Consider the following 23,102-nt stretch of genomic DNA (forward strand, 5'->3'; position numbering starts at 1 on the left):
TGTGGGAAGTGTCCTAAAGGTAAGAGTGAAATGCCACCTGCAAGCATGCTTCTAAAACTTCTAAAAACTATCTATCTCAATTACATAGCCATGAGAGTTATTCCAGGCCACAGAAACCCTGCTGCCATGGTTTAACCCCAGCTGCAACCATGCCACACACAGCCACTTGACCATTTTCCCACAGTCAGTTGGGGGAGAAAATGGTAAGGGTAAAAGTGAGGAAACTCATGGGTAGAGATAAAGACAGTTTAACAGGTAAAGCAAAAGCCACACATCCAAGCAAAGCAAAACAAGGAATTAATTCGCCACTTCCCACCACAGGAAGGTAGGTGTTTAGCCATTCACAGGAGAGCAGGACTTCACCACATGTAATGGTTACTCGGAAAGACACACACCATCACTTCCAACATCCCCCCTTCCTTCTTCTTCCCCTACCTTTACATGCTGAGTATGACATCATATGGTATGGCAAATCTCTTGGGTTAGCTGGGGTCAGCTTTCCAGCTGTGTCACCTCCCAGCTCCTTGTGCAGCCCCAGCCTGCTCGCTGGTGGGGTGATGTGAGGATCAGAAAAGGCCTTGACTCTGTGTAAGCACTGCTCAGCAGTAACTAAAACATCCCTCAATTATCAACACTGTTTTCAGCACAAATCCAAAATGTAGCCCCACACCAGCTACTATGAAGAAAATTAACTTTATCCCAGTCAAAACCTGCACATCTGCTTAGGCTTCGTGTAAACTGTGATATATGGATGTATGCCCACAGCAGGGTCCTGGTCCTCTGAACAGGGGAGGTGCTTGGAAGCACACCACGTATTTTGCCAGCCTCTGCACATAGGTAGCCTTCCTGTGGAAAAAAAGAGGATTTGAGATGGTGAGGTAGAGAAGATAAAACCCCTGAATTGCACCCAGACAGAGACAGCTCAGTCCTGGAAACCACCTGCAAGCCACAGGCTGGGCCAGTTCTGAGGGTCTACCTACATCACTCCACTGAATAGCAGGCCCAGCCCAAACCCAGCAGATTCACAGGATATCGATTCAGCAGGAATAGTATCTGTAGATGCAAAAGCCACCTGTGTGAATATTTGTTGGAACTTTTTTTTTTACTTTATTTATTTTTTTTTTGTAATGAAAAAGACTTTTGAAGTGGTATATACTTACATTTGCTTGTTTGTTTGTTTGTTTGTTTCCAAGGAACAAAATGATGAATCCCAATAATCCAGATCCAGCTGAGATTTGGGATGAAATGGTTCTTTGCTGGGAAGTGCTTTTGCTTGTGGCATATATTTATTTTCTGGTAGAATCTAGCCATCCATAAATGTCCACAAGGTCTAAGAAACGAGTCTGCAAGAACAGGCTTCTTACCACGCTTTTAATTCTGGACTCAGAGCAAAAACGTAGCTGATTTATTAAACATTGCTAGAAATGCAAATGAATTGTTTGAAGTTAACTACAGATTTTGGTGGCATAAGTGTCCCACAGATCCGACTGACTGAAGACGTGTGAACAGGTGAATAGCATCCGAATTACTGACTACTTTCCGTATTTAAAATGAGAGTGGAGTGGAATATTTCTCTAAGGCAAAGGAAAGTGGTAGCTGAAAGCATGAGGAGAATTTGAAGGAGAAATAAATTTTAAAAAAAAAAAGAGGGGGAAATTTTTTTTAAGATAAAAGTAGATAGAACCCAAAGTATATGTTGCTGAACAGACCCAAAGTATTTTTAACTAAGAGTTTCATCTGTTTTGAATTAATTCACTGAATAAAAACATTGCCTTTTCTAAGCAAAGTCTGATGCACAGTTTTCACAGAGCTTGGCAAAGCTTCCATCAAATCACTTGTGTCTTTAATTAGACCTTGTGCTGGGAAGAAGCTGACTGTGACTTTAGGGGTCAAGATGGAGCATCTTATCTTTAAGAGGGAATAATAATGGGTCATTGAACCACTAGGTAGAAGTTCAGAAAGCATGAGTATTTGACTGCCTATCAAGTTTCCATTTGGATCTAGGAGCAGATCAGAAAAATTCTGTCAGCCTGCATGAAGAATTGTCAAAACTTGCTGCAAGGCTAAGGGAAGTAAGACAGAGAGGGTCTCCTGGTGATCACACTGATCCGACTGAAAGCAAGGGCTTTTGGTCTCTGCTTTGATATTTTCATATCAGAGAAAAATACTGGCCTTAATAATGGAAGGGAAGAACGCCAAAACTAAAGGTCTGAAAATTGCTGGTTTTCCCACAAGTATTAGGAGAAGCAGTCAAATGAACACACTGGAGGATTATCTTTTCCTCTTTTCAGACTGCATTAACTTTCAGCCAGAGCTATGTAGGCATATTTCTAGCCCAGAAGCTGGACCTACTTTTGCCTCCTCTAACACTCATTAAACAGTAACACTATCTGGCAGCAACAAACAGTGCAAAATAAGTCTAAGATTATCCAACAGCAGACACAGCTGAGAACATTCAAAACCAGCTGGCAAGTGTTTGGATTTACTCCAGATTCTCATAGTTGTCTTCCTTAATGCAGACAAAGGTAACAAATGTGAAAGAGGGGCCAAAGATTCCTGGTTTGTTTCCATGCTGTGCTTCCACCATCAAACTGATTATCTGGTGCTCTTCGCTAACAAGGACACACTGTGATTTTCCTTCCTTAAATCCGCTGAATTTTGTTGAACCTTGGCAAGTGATAGAGCAAAGAATAAAAAACCAACATCCATGAGGACAGCATGTGACTGAAAGGAAAAAATCTTCTGACATATCTTAGTGAAACCTTGCAAACTGATTATGTTGCATATGACTTTTCTTCATTGTGCTCAAAGGACCACACAAAATCAGCCCTCCAAAAGCTGAAGTCTTGGCTTATTGCCATCAGGAAAACCCAGACTCAGAGAACAAGTCCTTGAGCAAAGGACTTGTCTCTTTCATACAGCTCATGTAGAAGAAGGAAAGACTTCAGACAGGCATTGCCTGACACTAAAACCTGCTTGTCTGCCTGTGGTAAATCTGTGTTTGATACACCGATACAGATGTCCCCGTGCTTGCTTTTCATTTGAGACCTTTCATTGCTTGTAGCTGACATTCAAACCAGCAAATGGAATAAAAGCTTGATTGCCCCGACCACACCAAGCGTGAGCTCCAGTCTCCTTTCTGTAGTACGCCTGTGCTGCTGGCAGCAGTAGGCTGCTCCACATGACACTGGTAAAAGAAATATTGTGAATGTTGTATTATTATCTACTTCTACTATTTCTATTTAAAAGGCATGTTTTTAACTTCAAGCACAACTGCTTCTCCCCAGTCTCCCCAGCACCCCCCCACCCCCCCCACCCCCCCCCATTCCTCTGACAGACTTGGGAGCTACATGAATCACATCCTTTGTGAAACACTGAGGTTATTTGGTATCATGAGAAGACACTCCTGCCATTTAGCCAGACAGTATATTTTCTCTGTGAGTAGCTACATGTGAACATAATTTTCTAGCCAAATTCAGCAATAAGATGTTGTTAGAAAGTGTAGGTGAATTCTTGCAGCTCTTGATCTCAGTGCTTTAAAGAGTAGAAGTTCCCTTGTCAGGGAGGTCTTACTGCTCTACCCTGTTCAGCATACCTGCAGGACCTTTGTGGAGACCATCTGTGCCCTTTCCTGAAGGCAATCTGGACCAAAACTGCCTCATTCCTGGGGGGAAGGGAGTAACACCCAGCTACAAATGCTGAGGGAAAAAAAAGTATACTTCTTATTGTGATGTGCGCCTTCTCTGGATTCTAGATATGATCTCCGAGAGGAGCTGTGTATTGTAAGACAGAGGAAAAACTAAGCTGATGCTTGATATTTGTAGTACGGCAGGACCCAGGAGCCCAAGTCAGTCTCAGGGCTCCCTTGTGCCAACTTTCCTTCAAACACTTTTTATACTTTATCCTATTTACCTGTTAATAGTGTTTTTCTCTCCTTTTTAGCTTCTTGCAACTTTGGGGTTTGTTTTTTTTTCCTTTCTTTCTCAGGGGCTTATTCCCTCTGTCTTGTTTCTGAAAATCAGTAGGGAAAGCAAACAATTTACTTTAATATAATTTAATGGGCTTCCCAGATTGCATGTGGTGACTAACTGACAAAGACACTCCTCTGCTAGGGAAAATTTCCTTTGAGGTCTTCTGTTCTCGTAATAGGAACAGTTTGAACAGGCAGTACTTGTTTCTTTTAAAAGCATTTTCTGAATAAACAACTTTAGTTGGAGTTCTTTTGCTTGACTTCCTTATGACTTTGGGAGTACTTGTTGCAAAAGTTACCCTCTAAGCTAATTAATAACTACTCTGTTTCGCAAACATCTTCATTCTCACCTTGCAAGTCAGCCACCCTCATAGACAGGTGAGGGCTGCTTCATAGCTGATATAAATTGCCCCAAATCTGAATGAGGAACTGGAGGAGACAGAAATGGGCAAGAAGACAGGACTAGTTATAAATCTGGCCAAGACACTGAAGGGGACATCATTTCCAGGCTTTCATTCCACACTGCAGATGAACAGAGAGAAAAACCTGAATGCAGTGGAAGCAGTGAGCTCCACTGTGCTCCAGTCGGTTTATAGCTATAAATCAACAAGCCCTTAGGAACAAAACTTTTTAAGGTAAGTACTGTTAGAGACGCAGCTAACAGTCTGTGATGTCTGTTAGACATCCATGGCTGTGGATCTTCAGATCACCCTACTGAGATGGAGGTGAAACTGCAACACCTTCCTCCAGACCTGTCCCCCTCATGTCCTGGGATCAGTTTGCTGCTGTTTTATGAGTTGAACAAACAGATTGAGCAGCAGCTCTGGAAGGCAGGGGGCCAGCAGGGCCCAGTCTCTGCAAAAAGTGACCCAGTGTGTGCTGAAGGGATGGGAAAGACCTTGAGACGTGTCATGGCCATATTGCTCCGCCTAGCAGTTGGCTTCTTCCCCCTCTGCTGTTTAATCTTGTCCTGTCACTCTGCCCATACATAAGCTCTGCTACCTGTGAACCTTATCCCTCTCCTGCATAGTCAGACAGAAGCATAAATAAATAATGATAGCAAAGGGTGGGGAGGGATCTGAGTTTCAACGTTTGAAGTAAAGGTCTGAGATAAGGGAAGTTGTGGTCAATTGAGCAAACCTTGGACAAGTAAGGAAAGTTCAGGGGAGAACAAATGAATGAATAAATAAACAGATAAAGTGCTTGTGTGACGTTTTAAATGAAGAGTCAGCTGCTCCATAAAAACAGGAAGCCTTTAAAATATGAGGAGAAAGAGGCATTTGTTTTCTGTATGCAGAAAACCATAGCCTTGCTGAGGTGGAAGGAGCAGTGGTTAGAGTCTGGGTACTTTCATTTCCACTTACAGTGCATGCAATTATAGTGGCAGGCTTCTGCTCTAACGAGATGGGGAGACAGCGTTTAAGCTTGTAAGTTGAGTGAGTCCCTATGGACAAAGGGTAGAGCTGCATCTGGGCTAAGATGAAGCATGAATCAAGCCTTGTCACTACTGAGATCATTCCAGTTTCCCTTCTTGCTACTTGCTTCTTATTTTTTGTTAGTTAAATTTTCTTGAACTGAAAGGCTTTTTAGTTGCAGGACTGGTTATAAACAGCTCTCAGTGATCAGTCTGAAGGAGTATGAAAAAAGAAAGGTATCTGCATTTACCTGATTCTGCATTTCACTAGCCTGATTCTGGTTCAACATAATTTCCTTGTTTCTCATTCATACAAAAGGAGACTCCTCTCATGAAGATATTTCAAATATCTTGTTGATAAATATTTGATATAGACGTACTGATATGCAATTTCTGACCTAAAATGACATATTTGCTTGCTTATCTGTTCACAAGAAGAGTAAATAAAACTTAAATTGTAAAGTGTATTGCATTGAAAGAATGCAAAGAATCTCTTTAACAACATTTGCAAGTGCTTCCCTGTAAAGAAAAGCTTATGAAACACATTTAAATATTTATCGCATGTTAAAAATGAGGCATTAATTGGCAAATGACTTAATTAAAATTCTTTTTTGAGTAATTAGGAGCAAATACTTTTGTCTCTGTTTTGCATGCCATTTGTCTTGCTCTCTGTTTGATAAAGCCTGCCTGTCAGTCAAACTTTGCTGCAGGTAATTTTTTGTCTCTGTGGGGAAAATCTTCAAAAATTACATCTGAATTTAAAATATTTTGATTATCATTTTTGTCTAACAAATTCTCCTTTTTACTTCATCTTCTATATGTCCCAGTAAAGCAGCATCCTGGGAATTTAGGGCCTGAAGATGAAATTCTGCATCAAGGCATTACTGAGTTTCCAAAACACTCTCCTGAGAACAAACTGAATCAATCTAGAATCAACAAACAGTGCAGTTAATTAATGAGTACACCATAAGGGAGCTTTTTTAAACAATGTTGACTGCTGCTGCCTCAGGACCAATAGCACCAGAAGTTATTGCTGGTTTCAAAGAAGTGATTCTTAGGGCTCCCCCAAGGCACCTTTTGCTTACATTAGCTATTTACTACAACTTTTCCTCTTATTTGCACCCTAGGGAAAGTATACTTATTTGCTAAATTACTTTTTAAGTGATGCTTCTTCATGCCAGTAGCCTGAGGCATATGAAGGAAGATGCTATAGCATAAATAACAGTAGAAATTGAGCTGCTTTATAGCAAAGTGCACGGAAAACCTTCGAGCTGGACATCACTCAAGCAGTGCTTCCAAGCAAAGCTGAACCTGGAGGGCTGGGGAGAGCCTCAGGGGCCAACTGCACACCCAGCCAACTGCGTGCCACAGACCCACACAAGCAGACACAGACCCACACAAGTGCATGGCTCTTGTGTGCATGGCCCTGCAATGACTTCAGAGAATAAGGGCAGGATAATTGAGAAAAAAACCCAAACAAACCAGATGTCCAGCCACTATGAATTGGGGAAACCGTACTGATCTTAGGAGAGTGATGCAGGTTTGCACGAGGTGAGATCCTGGGTAGCAGACTCTCTCCAACGAGCTGAATATTCAAACTACAGTCTTTAATGTAAAAAAAAACAACAAATCCAAACAAAAGAATAATAAATATGTGACTGCATTTTCTTTAAGATCACAGTGCTACACAATGACAATGCAGTGATTATTTTTCTTGTGTAAGTTTGGAATTTCCCTTTCGGGACACTCTGTAGGAGGAGAAAAAATTATCTAAAGTAGGAGGCTGTGTTTACCAAACACCCTTCAAAAGATAAGCTGGGTAGATCATCATGTTCTTGCAAAATGATGTTTTCTTATTACAGCTATGCAGTAAGAGTTTAAAATTATTGTTAAGTAGGGTCAGGCTATCACTGGCCTGGGGTAAAGTTGTTTTTGTGGGTAACTAAATTCAGATGTTGGATAAACTGCGGAAATTCCTATTTTAAAGACCCTTGATGGCAATTTTACTTACCTAAGGCATGCTTTGAGCTCTTTTAACTGTAACAGCATCTGTCATTCACCAATTTAAAGTGTCCCATGAAATGGAATTGTAGAAATATTAATCTAAATCTGAATGTCAGCATTATATATTGATAAGTCCAAGGGACTGTATAAGCATTGGAGATAGCAATAACCAGTTGACAGTATTGATTGGATCCTGCTGGAAGGTATTTCCAGTCTTCACATGCTTTAGTAACATTTACTTACAAGTTACCTCTACCATAAATATTTCAGTGGGGATTTACTGATGAAATGTAATTCCTCAATGTTCCAGTTTGCTCGCGTTATAAAATTCTCTAGCATTTTAACCAGATTTTTGCAGGACCAAGGAAGGAGTGATGACCTGCAGGATGGGGGTGAAGCAAAACCTTTGTGTTTCTGGAGGACTTTCTCTGCAAAGGTTCAGGCAGACTGAAAATGAAAGAATCCTGCAAAATGCTGCCTTTGCTCCCAGAGAAGACAGACAGTGAAATCTGTTGCCAGGAGGGCAAGTGCTGGCTAAACCCAGGAAGTTAAACTCAGTCATTTAATTCTCTTATGCTTATGTCTGGTTTTGTTAATTTACTGTGAATTTGAATGGACTTTGCAGCACAGGCACCATGACAAGTTTTGACCCCAGCAACAACCATCTGCTGGGAGGGAAAGACCTCTTGCCACCAAGGCTTGAGCACACAGTGCGTGAGCCTTGTGCAGCTGAGTGGGAGGATGCTGTTTCTTTGGAGCTCCTCCTGGCATTGCCACTATTTATTTATTTTGTGGGATACAGTTTCCCCAAGTGAATGCTGTTGTGTGCTGCATACCAGAGCAGCTTCACTCAGTCACTGTGACCAGAGTTGGGGTGCTAGGTGGCCCCAGGGTCTAATCTCTGCAGGTCAGTGCTCAGCAGCAGTGCAGGTTTGGCTGCAGAGAAAGGTCCACAGAAGTTGCCATTTCCCTAGTGTTGTTTGGGGTCGATTCCATTTACTTCCGACTGCAGTCACTTTGGTCTTGACATCAAGGAGCATCTTCTAATTGTGCTTTGATGCTAATAAATTATACCTGACTAAAAAGGTGAAACAAAGATTGCTTAAATAAAAAAAGAAAAATAGAATAAAAGTGAGGTGGAAAGCTGAAGTGCTTCCATTAAAAAAAGCATCAGATTTGTACTGCTACTAGTGCTGGTTCTGATTTCAGCCAGCTCTCAGAGCACCTTTAGGAAGCAGCTTGTACATGCTGTTTTAAATGTCCCAGTAATAAATGTTGCTTCTCCCCTCCAAACCTCAAATAAGGTTTAGTATACTTAAAGGATATGACCAGATCGGAAGTGTTCATATCAAGCATTTCTATAGACAACATTTTTATATCAAATAGAAACAAAAGTAATTTACACTTGGCATTGATACACTGAATACGGCCTCAGTAGGAAAGTAAATGAGTCATCTCTATATCTATTTGTTCCTTGATATCAAGTTAAAATCTACCTTAGAGATGTGCATCAGATTGTTGCATGTAAAAGCTGGAGATGCTTGCCTATCTTATGCAATATTCTAGTAACACGAACCACCAAAATCCTGGGACAGAATTTCTGCCTTACAAAAATTATTGTCAGTATCTGCTTTTGTGTGTCATTCTTGTATCAGATGGATGTGAGGGAGTCAATTATTAAATCAAATGACTCAAAATTTTTAGTATGTGAAGGAAACAGTGTGCAACATGCTTTGTGGCATCACCTGCTGTCCTGTCTAGTCTATTTATAACTCAGCAGTACCACCTCAACATCTCCAGTCTTCAACAATGAACTCGACCAACTCATGTTCCCAAATCCTTCCCTTTTCTCCACTGGATGTGGGACCCTTTCACCTCCCTTATAATGGCTATAATAGGTTGATTTGTTCCTAGTGCTGAGTGTTGCGCTTCTATACGTCTGCCCAACTGTGTTCTTTGTTCTATGCTAATTGAAAAGCCTTAGGAAAGTATTTATTTTATGCACAACTTGGCCAGCTAATTCAAGTTGTTTTGTAGTGGCTCTTATTCTCAAAATCACCTGTCACTTTACAGGGATGTTTTCTCTCTCTGATGATCTTACCAGCAAACTGTCCATCTACTACCAGTAGACTTGGACTGCACCACCCACTCCAGAAACAAACTGCCTGTTCTCCCCTGTTCACAGTAACTCTGTTGGGCATGCAAGATTCATCTAATGTTTCCTGAGGGTTTGGACTTAGGTACTGTTATTAACCTGCACAGCTACAGGGAGTATAATCTGAGGTTTCTGAATATGCTTCAGTATGAACACTTGGTAGGGCCAAGTGATAGCTCTCTCTGGACTTCTCTACTTCCAAAACATTTAGAAAAGTGTGAAGCTCTCCATATTGTAATGGAGAAGATTCCAGGCAGAAAAGACAAAACTTCTGACTCTGCAGGTCAAGTACCCAAAAGTTAGGTATGATGCTGGATCCAGTGGCAGATCCTGTGTGGATTGACAGTGCTTCACAAATTTTAGAGTGCCTAAGGATTTAGTTCTTGACTGAACCCAAATTCTGGGTCCTCTACAACTTTAGAAATGCTGTACTAGTATGAACACATTCAACCAGTTCAAACTCTCTAAAAATGTTTCTGAGGAGTTGCCTTTGTACAACAGGTTTTAGTTCAAGCACTGTCTATGCATGCAGCTGTAATTGCTTTCTAACTCAGGCATCACCTAGCCTCCCCTTCTGACATAGAGCTTCATAAAAATATATAGACAAAATAAAATCTGTATTCTGACTAATTTCACAGACAATTGTGAATCCACACTTAACCTGGATGAAGCTTATACTAGCGGTTGATTCTATCGTGAATATGGCTGGTATGAAGGACAGCGAAACATAATCTCTGACTTGTTTATGGTGAAGTTTGGAAAACATTTTCACTTTTTCTAATGTCAGATCATCTGAATTAGTGGAAGATAATGTCTAGTTTAAGTTGTGAGCTGAAATAACATACTTTAATTACCAATGTAATAGGTAATAGAAGTGAATATGAATATTGACATACAGATAGTCTCTATCTAGGCCTTAAATTGAAATTCCCTCAAAAAACTGAGCTACCAAGTATCATGAGTTTTCTGGACCATATATAATCAGCACTGGGATTCTAGAAGGTGGGGTTTATAAAACTGGGTCAGTTGGGGATAATGTTGCAACAGAGTTTGGGACCCCCAACTTCCATATAGTCCTTTGCTGCAATCGCTTGGCAAAGAGAGTTTGGGTGGTGCTTTTGATGTTTAACCACTTCTGGTTTTTGGGTTTGGGTTTGCTTTTTTTTTCTCCTGTACAACATCAGACTGCTTAAGCATTATAGCTTCAAGAGTTTGAAATGCAGTTTGCAAGTCAAACTGTTTCAAAGTAGCCCTGAGGGGAAGGAAAACAAATATTCCCTTAACCTTCAACAGTCATTAAAATACAAGGAACAAAGAACAGTGCTTATTAAAATTACCTTCTGCTGATAGCTCTTCTTTATAGTGCGGTTCATACCGGCAGATGTTTAGTGGAAACATCTTTGTGGGAGGAAGAGAATGCTTATAAATTGAGATCAGTTAACCAAATATTTTTAAATATTCAGATACTCCCTACCATAGTTTATATTATTTGTAAGGAGATGAGTTATTTTTAAAATGCATTTCCATTATAGTTACCTCTGTGATTGTTCAACTTTGCACAGTCCACTTATATGTACAGTCCTGATGAAATGACAGGGTTTGATAGCTGACTCAGATACAGAACTAGCATTGTATGCTCCTCAGATAAGCAAACAGGAAGAGCAGAAATGGCTGTTTCCCACTGAAGACCTAATTTCCCTTTGCAATGAGAACTCTTGGTTCTGTAATCATAAATTAATTAGGTTAATTTTGAGTTTATTAGTATAACTGCCACCTACTTCAAACAACAAAGCCATCTGCTTCTATAAGGCATTGGAGAGGTGCAGACTTCTACTCTAAATCATTTACCTTCTTCATCGGTCTGATTTCCTATGCTGCAATTTTCAGAGTGAGCTTCAGAGCAGGTGCAAATATCCTGAACTTGTGACGGAGGTAACTATTGCACCGGATTCAAGATACTCACACTGTGCTTTGGAAAGATTGATTTATGGCTGCCCAGTGATAAATAGAGGCTACCAGAATATGAGGAACACTCTCCTTTTTAGCCATAATTTGCACCTGAGCGGATAAGTGTCCTGGGTTCCGCAGTAGCAGTCATGTTTTTCCTTTGTGTTAACTGGTGCAGTGCAGTGTTTTGACTTTCAGCTCGGGAACAGAGCTGATAACAAGGATATTTTGGTTTGGCCAAGGACTTTGTGAGGCTCATGCTCTGCCAGGGAGGAGGGGAGGCTGTGAGGAAGCAGAGACGGGGCACCTGACCCGGGCTAGCCGGGGAGGTATTCCATACCACAGCACGTCATGCCCGGGGTGAGGGGTAACTGGGAGTTACCCGGAAGGACAGGGGCTTCCGGGTGGAACTCGTTTTCTTGGCTGGTGGTATCGTATTCTCTTCCCTTGTTATTTTCCCTTATCATTGATTTAGCTGATAGTAGCAGTGGTGATTTGTTGCTGGACTGTTTTTGTCTCAACCCGTAGGAGTTGCACTCTCTCGATCCTCCTCCCCGTTCCTCCGGGAGCGGGGAAGGGGAGAGCCCCGGTGCGGGGAGGCGGGGGGGGGAGACGGACACGGACCTCGATTGTTGTCAGCTCGGCACCACTCACTGGGAGTGAGTGAACAAGCTACCTGACTGGGTTTAAACCATAACAATAAGTCTCTGTAAATTAAGTGGCTTTTCATGATGATGTCTAGAACAGGCTGTTGATCTCTATTTCTCTATTATAGAAGTTAGATCTGGAAACCTCTACTTGATTCAGTTTTCAGTTTTCTTCCTAGCGGATAACTTTGCTATAATAAAGAGTTTTAAAAAATCCTAAAGGATTCCGTATTTAATCTAGAGGTGATCTCTTGTTTCCTTACACTTTTCATAGTCTACACAAACTACTTCTTAAATATTTTTAAGCAGTACGTACATCTGGAAAAAATGGAAGTTTGGAGTGGTGAACCTACTAGTGTGATACAGACAGTAACAGTTTGTTTTTCTTTCTTGGTGCTCATGCCACAGGGCCTCCAACTGGTTTACAGGATTGTTCTGGCATAAGCAAAATGAAGCAGCCATAGCAATCAGCGTGGGACTAAGGGGCTCTAGCTCTCAGACTGGTGCTGTGTTGCATGTCTACCTTTATAGGAAAATACATGCTGCTCTTGATGAACATGACGGTGATAGTATACACTACTGATTTAATCCTCCTAAGTTGGGGAATTGTAGCATGTAAACCAGGTTAAGAAGGCTTGTATGAAATTCAGGTCACACCTGACACAAGAAAGACAAAGGAGATGACTTCTGGGAAGCTGCATATCCCAGCAGTAAAAGAGAGAGCAGAACAAGCTCTTTAAGTTGAGTTCTTGAAGCTCCATGGCATGCAAGTGTCAGCTGGTATCTTGAACTCTGTCATGTTTTGTGGCTGTGAGTATGAAGACCATTCAGAGTGAAAAGATCACAACAAGAGCACCAAGCATAGGGCTGATTTTATGAAAACAAACTGCTCAGGGAGCAGGTGGGAAGCAATGGGGGCCAAGCACCTTAACCCCACTTCAAGCACGTCTACAGCTCCAGTAGCAGAAGGCAGCTGTAATTGGCATGGATCCTGAGGCAGCTCAGCTACTGCAGTGACATGTAGATCCCTTATCATTGGAGTCTAAGCTGAAACTGCCAAAGCATTTCTGTAGCATTTAAACATTTGTTTTCATTCAATGGATTATTTCTTCTGTTGTGCCTATGATATCAAAATAGGTAAGGAGTGGGCCTCTACAACAGCAGAAATTCTCCTGAGCTACTTGCTACAGAGGTATATTGAGAAAGAAATGACCAGAAACTAGTTTCAGTATGCAACCATCCAGAGTTCTTCAGTAAATTTATCTCATCTCATTTAAGAGAATAGCATTGATTCATTCATTTTTAATTCATCTGTATCTGGTTTTCTTAGCTAAAAGAAAAACAGCATCTGAATATCTATTACAATTTTAAAAAATAAAACTAGCAGATCAGTTAATATGAGTATTATTGGTATTTGTTGTGTATGCCCAGAGGGCTTGCTTCTGAAGAATCTTTTATTGACTAGCAAGAGGTAATTCTCGATCCTCCGTGACTAATGCCACCAGGAAAATCTGATGATTTGTAGCAGCCTATTGCATGTTCTGTTGTGTCTTTTTACCTCTAAAATCTGTCCCTTGTCTTTTTCGGTGAAAAGAAAAGCAGAGGAAAAAATGTGGTTCTGACAGATTTTTATTTTACTGACATGCATGATTATTATATAAGATATGGAATCATATATGTCCTGAAGACAAAATGCTTGAAGTTACCAATGTTACACAACTTGCTTTTAGAAATGAGTTTTCACCACTTGTTGAATCTCAGGTAAAGAATTGTTATTTTAAAAAAATATGTCTTAGATTCTCTTAGCATTGACACAGGCACCGGTACATTCAGCTTGAGGTGGAGCAGAATAGCTAGCTTTCCTGTGCACTTAGCAATACAGGCTATAGAGTGACTTGGCCTTTCCAGATGAGGGACCTAATTCCTTAGAGGTAGATTTCCATAGGGTTCTGGAACATACTTCCTTACTAAAGCCTAAACAGATCCTAAAAATAAAATAAAATAAAAACTAAAGGTGAATTTAAAAAATCTGAATATTTGGTTGCCTTACACAAGTTGTAATCAATGTTTTTTTCCCTTAAGGACGTCATGCAAATAAGTGGGGTCCTATTTTATGTGAAACTAAATGCATAACTAAAATCACCAGTTCAGATTCTGTTCTGTCATACTCCAAATACATTTAAATTAAGGATAATGCTTTCTACTTACACTTGTACCAGAAAAAACAACTGAGGGGGTTGCTTATTGCTAGATGTTATGGGAGCAACATGCAGTAAGTCATGTATACATCGCTTTTACTTCTGAAGTATCACAGGCACTATCTATCTGCTTCATTTTGTTTGGAGCCTTATGTTAAAAAAGAAAACAACCCAAAAGAGTTTGGCTTTGAAAAATCACAGCAAAACTCAAATAATCCAATATTATATGTATTTTGAAAAATAAATATGATCTTGTTTAACATGTGACTATAGAGGTAAAAGCACCAGTTGCATTTGGTAATTGCTAGCAGTCAGTGTTATTGCACGCAGAAAATTGACTAGTATACCCAAAATAAATTATTGATGCACTCATATTGACTTATTCTGACTTTGATGGATAGAAAATGTGACACTATTGTAATATGCATCTTGTATTAATAACATAACTAATCAAAGATCGTTTTTAACAAACTATGACACAAGGCCTTAAATAATTGATGGAGAACAGTTTAGGAATGGTTAGTGCATTAGTTGAATGTGTTCATTTCACTGACCATTTGGTCTGGTCCCATCTGCCACAAGTTAGCTTCCTCATCTCTCTAGTACCCATTCAGGTGCATTTGGAGCAGCTGGAATATTAGTTCTCTATGGAGAAATAAGATCTCACCATGATTCGCCAATGTTCCCTGCAGTTCCATGCTCCCCAGCAGCCTCTTCAACAATAGGACAAGGCCCTTATCAGTTCCAGGTCTAATAATTTAATCTCATAAAACAATGTAACTTAGTCCCTTGGAGAGCCTTGCCTTATTAATAAAAAATGCAAGCATACAATTTACATTGTTACAGTGACATTCCTCATATTGCTTTTTTTTCATTCTGTCAAAAGCTTCTGGAAAAAACCTTAATAGAGACTTATTCAAGAAAACAATGCGACTGTTTGAGCTAGGTGGCCTACAATTATAGCATGAAAATGAAGAAAAGGTGGAGACAGGGGTGGGAGAGATGTGAGACATGGGGGAGTTATTGCACTAAAGGAGATCTGGTTCTTTAATTCTTTAGTTTGGCAATGTTAAAAAAAAAGTATGGAGTACAAAACAAGAAGTGCTTGCTTTTGACCCATCTTTGCAGTTAAATGCTGTAATAACAAATAGACCATATTTGTTGAAGGGCTCTTGTTAATACTAGTAGCACCATTTAGCAATCTGTTGGACAGTGAAGCAGGACAACACATAATGTAGAGCAAAGCACTAAAACAAATGGCTTCCCATGACTTTTATTTAAGTTTTGTGGTACAAATTTGCCATCTGTAGCATGCAGTGTCTGCAGGCTGTGTCTGTTTTCCACAGATGTTTTAAGTTAGAAGTTGTTCTTTGTTCTTAACCCTGAAATAGCATCAAGAAGAATGTCGAGGAGAAGCAAAAGGTTGGAAGCTTAAAGAAAACCTTACCTGATGGCAGGAATCTTTAGAAAGAAAATATTTTTCATTGCCAGCCTTCACTGGGGGTGGTGGGAAATGATGCTCATTAACTGACAGCTTAGCAGACCTTCCAGAACTCCCCCTCCACTCTGCTGATTTTCTGCTGGAGGATGACTACAGTCCTCTTTATGCTGGAAGACTTGCCATACTCCCACATGGTCTCCTAGACTGGATCAGCTTGCCCACCTAAGCAGCACTTTGTATGCTTACACTGAGTCTCTGCCTTACTTAATACTTAGTGTGCTAAATGGGTTTCAGTAATTACCAGAAGCAATCAGAGCATGAGTCAGAGGATGAAGTCAGACTCTGAATGAACAAAAAGATATGTCAAAGAGCTCTTTGGTTAATCTTGCCAAAAAAGTCTTTATTTTTGGGTTCCCATAGTCAGAGAGTATATGATTTTACTTGTTCTTCCTTTAGGTAGGCTGCAATTACTGTCCCCACTGAAACAGAATGAGGTCTGAAAAAAGCAGATGTATTTCAGGAAGCATTCACACACCAAGCCACCATTTACTGTAACAACGTGGACCCAGGAGCCAATGGTGAAAATGTATCTGGATTTTCCATGTGGCTCCAGAGAATCAAGGCAGTGTTTCTATCTCCATCCTCAGCTTGCTTGCCACCTCACTGTCTAAAAACAAGCTGGAAAAGACTTCTCCCTTGTTAGGTTTTCTGTCCTAGTCACAGGTGAGAGGTTATCAAGGGCAACACTGCAGTGTGATCTGTTTTATGTGACTAGCATATAACAAAGGAAGCTCTGGTATCATGCACTGAGGATGTCTGTGGTTCTCCAGCTCAGTCACTCACTGAGGGAATGCTTGGGAACTTCCAAAAGCCCAAGCTGGACTATTTCCCTTTTACTGACAAAACCACCACATTTGGCTTCCCCATCCTTGCCAGACATGACTAACTCTCAGGACTCATAAAAGCAGTTCTGAAGAAGTGTTTTCTCTGAAGTGTATCAGATGTATAAATGAGAAAAGCTTTCTTATTTTCTTTCTTTTTAAGTGTTGTGAGGAGACTGTGTCCCATGAGACAGCAGAACCATCAAATTTTAACTCAATGTGCTGTTCATATCTCACAAGCTGAACACGGCTGTGATATCAGTATGTGATTTTAGGAAACATGGTGCAAAGTACAGACGGGACAAAAAAGTGTTTTGCTACTGCTGCTGGCAAAAGTACTTATTTTGGTATTCTAACTGCTAGGGAGCATATGATCTCCAACTGTTTCTTCCAGAAGAATTAAAAATTGTCAAGTGGCATTCTGTCTTCTTCCTGGATTTCACACAAACAGCTGGCTAAACTTCTGTGCTCCCTCACCCTTCTGCTGGAGCCCAGTCTTCAGTCACTGGCTCTTCTTTTTGCCCTTCTGTTTAAACGTTGTTTACGCCTTATTAGTCTAAGTGACGTAAGACATTCTGCAAGGTATTGAAATAAAGAACAAAAAATGTGTGGTAGATTTGTCAAAATGCACTTGAACAAGGACTGACTGAGGTCTGACACTCCCAGTGTAAGTCAAAGGCTTTATCCATATTGGCAAAAATTATTAAATCCCTGTATGATTTCATACACAAAATGAACTGCCCAATTAAACAAAAGAAACCATAAAAGAAGCAATATTTTTCCTGAACTATATATTTTATAATTAAATTGTTTGTTTCCATGCCAGAGAAAACTGTGTATCTTGACTGCCTATCTGCATGCTTTAATCCTCACTGTAATATGGCTTAGTGAAAAGATGGGGCTAGATATATGCCCTGCTCACAATGCTTTCTTCAGTATACCAAACCCCTCAAAATTCTTGTTCGTTATTAGTGCCTGACTGCACTATTCATAGGATATGAATATGAATATTCATAGGATATGAATTTTTCTGATGGGAGCTAAAATGCTGTGTAGACCAGGTCTTGCAAAACAAAGTTGAGGTTAGTTTTAAAGGAGACTTTTTGAGATACTAAGATTTCTCCAAGCAAAGAAACCCTGTTTTACTTCTTCGGGCTTAGTGAATTCAGTAGTACATTCTATTTGCATTCAGACTGTGTCTCAGTACATGGACACAGCTTTTCTGTTGCTGATTTTCTTTGTGTATTATGGTTATGAAAGTGTGAATGACAGCCCAATTACTATTTCATATTCTAGGTGAAAGGCATGGTGCCATCTCTCTCTGAAGGTGGCTTGGAAACCTTTCACAGAGGACAGAAGGCAGAGGTTTAGGTTGTACCATGCAACATCACAGAGGCTGCAGTGTCACAAGCCGTGGTGCAACATGAAAATACTGGTATAACTTAGGCAATGTCTGACCTATATTCTGTCTAAGCATACAATGGAGAGATGAAGATATTCCAGGGTGGAATTTATTTACCCATGCAGGCTGTCCAAACTAAAGCACCAGAACTTAATTAAAGACATTGGCTGAAGTGCTCTGCCCTGCCAGGATGGGCAAACATGGGATGTCCACATTTCACTGGAGGTCTGAACTGCCCTTCCCACTCACACATCTGTGACAAAGTCATCCTGCCCATCAGCATCCCATCTCTTAGGGATGGTACAGTAAAAGGGTACAAGAAAAATTCTGCTGTGGCTTTATGTGCAGATTTCTGAGCCTCTCTAATAGGTTTTTTGGAGGGACTTGGATTTCATGGGCTATAGCTATGTCATAATGAGTCTGTGTTTAAGCCCAGAGCATATGGACACAAGCCCAGGCTGTGGCATGGAGACTCAGTGAGCTCCATTCAGTGCTTGTGGAGAGAAAGCCTGATCCCACCTTCCCCCTTATAGAGAAGCCATGTCCCTTCTGCCTGCAGTGTGAAGTGGCTTTGTGCAGTTGTCCTAGTCACCAGCCTGTAACACACAACACCTTACAGTGATGGCACCTTGCTGAACTCAGGCAGCAAAGTCAGATACAGATATTGGCAAGAGCCAATACCACACAGTAAGGACTGAAGGGGTGCAACAGGCAGCCTAGTGTGGATATGGGGAGGTGGAAGGGTGCTGTGCCCTCAGTGATGTTCTGGCCAGTGCTCGGCTGAGCAATGCAGCCCTTCCTTCCAGCTCCATCAGAGATGCAGCTCCTCATGCTAAGAGTATGAACACTTAGTGCCAGCTAGACATACAAACTAGAGCTCTAATATGATAGTAGGGGAAAATGTCCAGTTTCCTCCTTTTAAATTAATAAATATAGTGCTTTCTCCTGTTAAATAGCATCTATTATATATAATTCCATCTACTAAATTTGAAAATATGAAAGTGCTACCTGCTTTATTCGGTCAATGGAAGTGCAAACTTAAAAAGAAGCCAAGATATTTTTTGTGTATTTTGATCAGTTTACTAATGTAACATGGTGATGCTTAGCTATGGAGCATTCATTTGAGGAGTGGTTTCTTTTGCACTGCATCATGAGATATATGGGAACAAGATTATATCTACAGTTACTGCAATCTCAAATTACTAATTTGTTTAATGAAATTCAACTCCTCCCAAGATTGCCCCAGGACTATATAATGATTTGAAGTGTTAATGCTTGCATTGGGATCTTTACATTAGCAAATAAATCTGGGAAAATAAATGCATCCATTTGTCTGCCTTGCAGGGATATTTCTGAGGAGGCAGCTGCATGCTGTTTTGTTTCATTGTGTTGTTTTGTTTTTAACCAGTTTGGCTTTCTTTTCAGCCATGCTGCAGGATACGGAGGCTCCATTTCAGTGGTAAAAATGTTTCTTTTTCTCCAAAAACATAAATGTGTCAGCTCCACCATGGAAACTGTAAGGCTATACAATACAGCTCTATCTGCAGTAGGATGGACTATAAAAGACACCACAGAGGGAGTTGGTCTTCTTTACTACTTGACTTCCACCCCTGAAAGCAGCCTGTAAGGACCAGTCTTCAGACTTTAGTCAGGAAACCAGCAGAAGAATATCGAAACTATCTTAATTGAAGTAAAAATATGAATTAATTTTTAAACTGAGAGAATGTCTTTGAAGTTCAGCAAATTTGGGCGTCAGCCTCAAGTAATCCCTCCTGTAGGAAAAGTTTCACATGAGACAGATAAAAAAAATAAATTTCTTTAGATATCAGCTAAGGTGACTGAAATAACATTGGTTCACAAAAATGAGCTTCACAAAAAAGATTTTAAAAATAAATCCTATTTTCAAATAATTGTTTGACCAGCTCCTGGTGAATGAAGACCTTGGGAAAGAGATTCCACAACTGCAAACACATGCATAACTGCTACGCATCCCATCTCTTGACTTTGGCAAGTAATATACATTTCTCTCCTCTTTTAATCTTCAGAAATGAAAAAAAAAAGAAAAAAAAAAACAGAATCAACTAAACTCTTATTTTTAACTTGGAAATCTGAGACTGCTCTTGTTCTTGCTTTCATTGCATCCATGGAAGATGCACCCATGTAAAAACTGTTGTATTTTCTTTAACGGATATCTAGGCTAGCAGATGGCTCACCTAATATTTATTTCAAATTTTAAGGTACATTGAAGAGAGAGAGACACATACTCAACCGCTCCTGACATCACTGTCTCGGCTTCCTGGACAGTGAAAAGAAAGGAGCATTTCTGTATAGCTAGTTTAGATTTAGGCATCTAACTTTTGGTGGCTTAGGTTAAATGAGATGAATCCCACCCTCAGTGAAGCTGTGCTGCCAATTGCAGGTAAATAAAAGCTGTCTAAAATCTCCAGTGTGAAAATAAACTGGTATTTGGAATATATAGACCTCTTTCCTGTTTTTTTCTGCTCACCAAAGTAACAGCTACGCCTGTCACCTGTCACCTTAGGAGATATATACAGCTAGCTAGCTAGCTAGATATTTCCCACTAACTGCCATTACTGGTAGTAGGAGATGTAAGTAGGCATTGAGAGCAGAATATAACCCACTTTCAAGTACCTGAATTATTTTTACTTTGCAAGGAAATATGATTAGTTGTAATGAGAATTCAGAGCTCAATGAAGGTGAGGTAGCTTAATGGTAAGAATTTAGTGTACTTTTACAATCTGATTATCTTAAAATGTCTCAACTTATAGCTTTTTCAAGCAGACAAAATGGACCTTATTCAATAAGTTTGCTTAATCAAGTGTTACTTGCAGAGAAATATTACCATTCTTCTAAAAATAAAAGATTATATTTCCATGTGTTACTACTGGGCTTTTTCCTTTTCTTTCTCTGAAAGGAATTTCTGATATAGCCCTGAAATACTTTTATTAATGTCTTTATTTCACTGAATCCAAAATAGCCTGTAGAACGGTCTCCCCTGTGTTTAGGTTTTCTTATATATCTTATGATAGCAGTAACTTAAGAGGTATTTTAGCCTCCATAAAATTATTTGGCAAAAACCAACTTACTTAATTAACAAACCATGGCTTTGTAGGAACTAGGAAAGCCATGGCTTTCGCGACTTAGGCACTGAAGAATGGGCCTCCTAAACCTGGCTTTGTCACTAACTCATGGTGTTATTTCAAGAAGCTTGTCACATCCTCACCCTGCCTTTTCATCTGTAAAAAGGAGGCAGCAATACTTCCCATATCTCAGGAAAAGCCATGAGCATAGCCAGTGTTTTACTTGGTACTTGAACAAGCTGTATGAAAAAGCTTAGCCAGTATCAGCGTTATAGTGCATTGTCTGTGCCTTTTTCCCGATGAAGGCCACAGCCTCTTAATTTTGTGTTCAGAAATGAGTAATTTTGTGAAAATGGCCTTGATATGCCTCCTTAAGGCCATAGACTGTGTCCACTTTCCTCTGCTTCTTTGGGACTGCTGCACTTAGTATAATAAGACACAGACTGAGTTGGGAACACTCCATTTGTGATTGCAATAATTCAGTGTTTTTCCTGATGTAGCTTTGGCTTATGACAGGATTAAGTGGTTTCAAGTAAAATATGTAGTTTTAGGAAAACCACAAAGTCAACTACGCATTGGTGGGTTTTTTTCACATTTAACATATATTGGATAGGTATATATTTATGCATATATGAAGCACCTAACAAAGATAACATCCTTCACCCTTTCCATGTTTAAAGGTTAAGACAAATAAGAACTCAATACTTGCCATGTCACCAATGTAGGAGGGTATGAGGAACCAGGAGAGTGTCTTCCACGTGTTGTCTTGTGCTACGCTGTGTCGAGTCAGATATTTATCTCTCTGTGTTAACTCAAGCTGTCTAAACATTAATTTTCCAGGGTAAGCCATCAGAGCCTGAACACAGCACTTCTTCTTCTCTTAAAATTGGTCTTTAGGAAGGTGTAATATATTGTCTTTTGGAAGCTTGAATCTTTCCACTGAGTATATAGGGGTCCAGATGTCCATTTAGTCTAAAATTAAGAAATAATTTACATTAGCATCGAGAAAAAAGAAACCAGCCTTCAGATTACTTGAAAATGCTAAAAATCTAAAAAAGGTGTAAGAACTGTAAATATGCAGAATGGTTTTAAATATATTCATAATTCACTTTTATCCCAATAAAGAAAAAGGTTGTTAATGCTATGGAACATCTATGGATAATTTTGAATACTTGGTCTTCAATAGAAAATACATATATTGCTAATGAGGGCATGAACTGTATAGACTTTTGACTGATGACATATCATGTGAGAAACCCACTATCACTGACAGACTGATATCCTATGTAAAAATAGTAGGCCAAACAAATGACTAACATGTTAGGGATGGCAAAAATTTGTCATCTCACACTATCAGCACCTCTCCATGTTTTTTCAATGCTGCTATTTAGTATCAAACAGCCTATGGGATCTAGGAGGCTAAACCAGAAGAAAACTTTTAAAATTTTGAAAGAACGTAATGATCAGAAAAGATCAGGATAGGGCAAACTTATGAAATTGAATACTGTAGCCCATACTCAAACATTCAAATTGATTAAAGTTTTGTCTGGGTAATACAAAAGTTCACATTTTGACAGCACTTGCCAGGTGGTACTTTTTACTGATGGATATAGGAGATCGGCTGTGCCATTTCAGTCTGTTGAATCTCAATTTATTTACCAGAAAGAAAAATAGTCTGGGACTGAAAATGAAATCCAAAGTAGATACTAGAAGTTTGGAAAAAACTAAGAAGCAAGTATTGTGGTGACTTCTTTAAGGGTAGCAACAAAGTGCCAAATGGCAACATGACAGAAGTAGTTTAAAGATCATTCTATGACTCAGTGCTTGAACAAATTTGGGGCTATTTTGGATGGCAGTGCAGAAGGTCATTCCTTATTCATGTCTAGAGAAGTCATTGGAGTTGCTCTGACCTCACTGATGATGCCACTGGGAGAACAGCATC

At 39.8% G+C, this 23,102-nt stretch overlaps 2 long non-coding RNA genes across 3 annotated transcripts; both read right to left on the bottom strand.

The window, feature by feature from the left end:
- Positions 1–232: 232 nt before the first annotated feature.
- On the bottom strand, positions 233–22,123 carry LOC134171251 (uncharacterized). Its single transcript, XR_009967559.1, has 2 exons — positions 21,866–22,123; positions 233–842 (listed from the first exon to the last, which is right to left on the bottom strand). It is a non-coding gene; the product is annotated as an uncharacterized LOC134171251 (long non-coding RNA).
- LOC134171250 (uncharacterized) lies at positions 13,749–16,237 on the bottom strand. Of its 2 annotated transcripts, XR_009967557.1 has the most exons (3): positions 15,783–16,195; positions 14,890–15,138; positions 13,749–14,122 (listed from the first exon to the last, which is right to left on the bottom strand). It is a non-coding gene; the product is annotated as an uncharacterized LOC134171250 (long non-coding RNA). The 2 variants fall into 2 exon arrangements; XR_009967558.1 differs by having other exon boundaries at positions 15,003–16,237.
- Positions 22,124–23,102: the final 979 nt, after the last annotated feature.

This window comes from Pezoporus occidentalis, unplaced genomic scaffold, assembly GCF_034315485.1.
Source record: "Pezoporus occidentalis ecotype Australia unplaced genomic scaffold, CSIRO_AGI_Poc_V1 ctg4, whole genome shotgun sequence".
Lineage (NCBI taxonomy): Eukaryota > Metazoa > Chordata > Aves > Psittaciformes > Psittacidae > Pezoporus > Pezoporus occidentalis.